Raw genomic sequence first — 4,972 nt, 5'->3', positions numbered from 1 at the left:
GATGGACTGGTTTGATCTCCTTGAAGTCCAAGGAGCTCTCAAGAGTCTTCTTCAACACCATAGTTCAAAGGCATCAGTTCTTTGGTGGTTAGTCTTCTTTATGGTTCAATCCATACATGACTACTGGAAAAACCATAGCTTTGACTAGGCAGACCTTTGTTGGCAAAGGCATTTAGCCACTAGGTCACATCTAACCCTTTTGTGACCCCACGAACTATAGCTCTTCAAGCTCTTCTGTCCATGGGATTTCCCAGCAAGGTTACTGGAGTGGGTTGCCATTTCCTTCTCCAGGGGATCTTCCAGACCCAGAGACTGAACTTGTGTCTCATGTCTCCTGCATTGGCAGGCGGATTCTTTACCATTGAGCCACCAGGGAAGTGCCCATCAGTTTTGATATTGGGGATAAACAGTTCCATACTCAGGCATCCCTGGTGGCTCAGGCAGTAAAGAATCCACCTGCCATGCAGTTCTGTACTCAGACAGAATCATGAACACAGATATAGTCAAGGATCTTTCTGATACTTAATGGCCCCTTGGTCCCTATCATCACCAATTAGACTACAAGAAGAGTCAAGTGTGGAAAGTCTCTTAACATATAAAATGCTATTTCCCTGATTTCTTAGGCTTATTTGGCATAAACTGAAATTTTGCCCATCACAGAAATAAAAATGTCTAGAAAGGTCCACACGCATAGATATTTTAGTGTCTAAAATAATTGCATCCTTTTGTTGTGTTTCCTGGAACAGCTAAGCTTTACACTTACGATCTTTGGTTTCTTTGAGCTCTTGGACCTTTAGAAGTGAACATGCTTGGGCAGGAATAATCAACAAGCCATGTCAGAGAAGAAAAGAGCAGGACAAGATGAGAAGGCCTTTTCTTTATATGCTTACATCCCAACCATTGTCCTCTGTGATCTTTCATCTGTGTTTCAACCATGGGGCGACTGCTGATAAATTCTAACAGAGTCCTCTACTTGGATAACCAGCTCCAGAGAAAATCCAGGTTGTTTAAAATATCCTACAGAAGTCCATCCACAGTTGGATTTCATAAATTTTATTACAGATTTCTAAGTTTCTTTTCTGAACAAGCAATAGCATTTGGTTCACTTATCAAAATGAGTTTTCAGGTATGGGAAAAAGTGAAAGTCATTCAGTAGTGTCTGACTCTTTGTGACCCCCAGGACTACACAGTCAAATACTACAGTGGGTTGCCTATCCCTTTTCCAGGATCTTCCCAACACAGGAATCAAACTGGTGTCTCCTGCATTGCGGGTGGATTCTTTACCAGCTGATATACCAGGGAAAGGCAGTCACAGTAGGAAAAGGAAAGAAGGCCTAGACTGAAGATTCAACTTTATGTTTACCACAAAAATCAAGATCTATCTAATAATTCTTTCCTCAATTTCTGTGAATGTCCCATATTTTAATCCTGATGCCCATGCAGGAAGGGCAGCCACCATTTTTGAGTATCTATTTGCAACATGTACTATGATTATGTATGCTACTAGCAATGTGATTTTGTAATTTTCAAATGCAAAGAAAGTGAGACTAAAGTTCATAAGAGAATGGGTTGAAGTCAGCTTATTTGACACTGGGGTCTATGCCTTTCCCTAAACAGCAGTTATTCCTTACTATATTAGAGTATCGGCCCAATGTAGGACTCAGAAATGATTCCTTCTGCTTTAGAGCAGATAATCTAAAGAAGTGTCTATTGGCAAAGAAATGGGATTCTCAAAGTCAGATAGCTAAACATCAATATATGATTTCCTATTCCTCTGTCTAGTTAACTCTGAATTTTAACTCAATTTCAGAATTCAGAACATGTTAATTTTTAAATTTTCTGATCTCTTGAATCAAAATTGCTGGGAGAAATATCAACAACCTCAGATATGAAGAAGACACCACCCTTATGGCAGAAGAAGAAGAGGAACTAAAGAGCCTCTTGATGAAAGTGGAAGAGGAGAGTGAAAAAGTTGGCTTAAAACTCAACATTCAAAAACTAAGATCATGGCATCCAGTCCATCACTTCGTGGCAGATAGATGGGGAAGCAATGGAAAGAGTGACAGATTTTATTTTCTTGGATTCCAAAATCACAGCAGATGGTGACTGCAGCTATGAAATTAAAAGACACTTGCTCCTTGGAAGAAAAACTATGACCAGCCTAGACAGCATATTAAAAAACAGAGACATTACCTTACCAACAAAGGTCCATATAGTTAAAGCTATGGTTTTTCCAGCAGTCACGTATGGATATGAGAGTTGGACAGTGAAGAAAGCTGAGTGCCGAAGAAAGCTGAGTGCCAAAGAATCAATGCCTTTGAACTGTGGTGTTGGCAAAGACTCTTGAGAGTCCCTTGAACTGCAAGGAGATCCACCAGTCCACCCTAAAGGAAATCAGTCCTGGATAGTCATTGGAAGCACTGATGCTGTAGCTGAAGCTCCAGTACTTTGACCAATTGATCCCTGGAAAAACACTGATGCTGGGAAAGATTGGAGGCAGGAGGAGAAGGAGACAACAGAGGATAAGTTGGCTGGATGGCATCATCGACTTGATGGACATGAGTTTGAGCAAGCTCCAGGAGTTGGTGATGGACAGGGAGACCTGGCATGCTGCAGTCCATGAAGTCAAAAAGAGTCACACATGACTGCATGACTGAACTGACTGAAGAGCGCCTGTAGCCTGTGATAAACACTCTAGGAGTCATTGTCTGTAAAGTTAGGAGGCCTTTATTAAATGCCCTTTACAAATCCTGGTCCCCCCGCCCCCACAGTTCTCATAGAGCGAATACAATATGCATACACTAAAGGCAATCAATATTATTTATGTAACTTGTAATAAAAGCATTTGGAGAGGGAAATGGCAACCCACTCCAGTACTCTTGCCTGGAGAATCCCAGGGGCAGGGGAGCCTGGTGGGCTGCTGTCTATGGGGTTGCACAGAGTCAGACACGACTGAAGCGACTTAGCAATAAAAGCATTTATGATAACTGTGTAATTTTATTGCTATTTAATAAGGGATACATTTAGGAAAAATAATTTCTTATAATGGCTAACTGCTAATATCTAGTGAGGTCTTAGATGTGTCATATACATTCTCAAGCCCTCAGTGTTCTCATCAGGGGAATGGAAATTGCCGTAGATGCCTCATCGTTGTTCCCAGGGCTAGCCTTATTCACCCATTTGACTCTCACTTGATAATCTCCCACTTGATTCTTTTTATAAACAGAAGGGGGAAAATCAAATGCTTTCCAGAAAGTTCATCCTATGTTAGCACAATCTCCAGGGCCATGTTCATCAAATTCAGGGTGCTATGTGAATGCCTGACTATGGAAAAGTCAGGTGACAATTTGTGTGTTTCCATTTTCACCTAGATAAAAAGGGTATGGCAACATCTTTTGTTTTTCGTGTAGGAATTAAATGAAATAAGAAAATTTAAAAATCCCCTAGAGGAAGAAATAGCAACCCACTCCAGTATTGTCTTCTGAAAAACCCAATGGACACAGGAGCTCAGCAGACTACAGTCCATGGGGTCGCAGACTCGGACACAACTGAGCATGCGCACACTTCATATGAACCCCAAATCTTAAAATTTATTTATTTCTTAGTTGTTTTAATGGTTAAAAAAAAAGACTGAAGAAATTTAAGACTGTCTTTCTTTATCCATGTGTATTAGTTTACTGCTGATTCTTTTTTTCATGGCTATAATCATTTACATGGTGCTTCTTAACTTCCCATGACTCAGCTATTTTCCATCTAACTTTGATGTAAAGATTTCTCTTTTTTTTTTTTTTTAGTTATTTGCTATTTTACATATGTTGATCCTCTTTCTAGAGCATTAATCAACATGAACTAACCCTCACCAAAATATCTATGCTATCTTCCCTTGGGTTTCTTGGTGGTTGTTGCTCTTGTCTGCAAATTCTGCAGAAAGATTGTTTTCCAAGATTAAGTATCCATAGCAACAATAATCAAATTCTCTTCTCACACTGGAAGAATATCACTATGCATATCTTATGCATCTGTAAATATTGGCTTTATTCTATCTTTCCATTTACTTCTAATTTTGTAACAAAACACTTGGCAAACAGTTTGATCAGTAGGTGGTTTACTATTGGTAAAAATTACAGTCAAGAATTCAAAACCATTCTGTAATTTGTCTTTTGCACTTTGAATGAGAGCTTTGTTGTATGCTTTCAAAAAGAACCTTCTAATCTACTTTATAATTACATGCAATGTTCAGAGTAATGAGTTGACATTCTCATCTCTTTCTAGTAGAACACTAAGAATTAAAACCAACCAAGTTTCTACCTTAGTCAGCACTTTTACTACAAACTAACACATTAAGAAAGGTTTTGTCTGTGGCTCTATTCACACACTTGTTCAATCAAAATTTTTTTTATTATGGAATACAGTCAGTTATTCTCCATGGAATTCAATAAAACATTCCCAAGTTAAAGTCCACTTGCCATTTTCCTTCAATAACTACTCCACTCCTCCATATACCCAACTCCATAATTATCTCTCCAACCCAAAAAATAATCAAGTACAAATATTTAGCAGCCATGAAATTAAAAGATGCTTACTCCTTGGAAGCAAAGTTATGACCAACCTAGATAGCATATTCAAAAGCAGAGACATTACTTTGCCAATAAAAGTTCGTCTAGTCAAACCTATGGTTTTTCCTGTGGTCATGTATGGATGTTAGAGTTGGACTGTGAAGAAGGCTGAGCACCGAAGAATTGATGCTTTTGAACTGTGGTGTTGGAGAAGACTCTTGAGAGTCCCTTGGACTGCAAGGAGATCCAACCAGTCCATTCTGAAGGAGATCAGGAAGAAATAGAAAACCTTAACAGACCCATCACAAGCATGGAAATTGAAACTGTAATCAAAAATCTTCCAGCAAACAAAAGCCCAGGTCCAGACGGCTTCACAGCTGAATTCTACCAAAAATTTAGAGAAGAGCTAACACCCT

The sequence above is a fragment of the Bison bison genome, unplaced genomic scaffold (genome assembly GCF_000754665.1).
Source record: "Bison bison bison isolate TAMUID 2011002044 unplaced genomic scaffold, Bison_UMD1.0 scf7180017864296, whole genome shotgun sequence".
Taxonomy (NCBI): domain Eukaryota; kingdom Metazoa; phylum Chordata; class Mammalia; order Artiodactyla; family Bovidae; genus Bison; species Bison bison.
The sequence above is the reverse complement of the archived record's forward strand: the minus strand, read 5'-3'. Positions refer to the sequence as shown.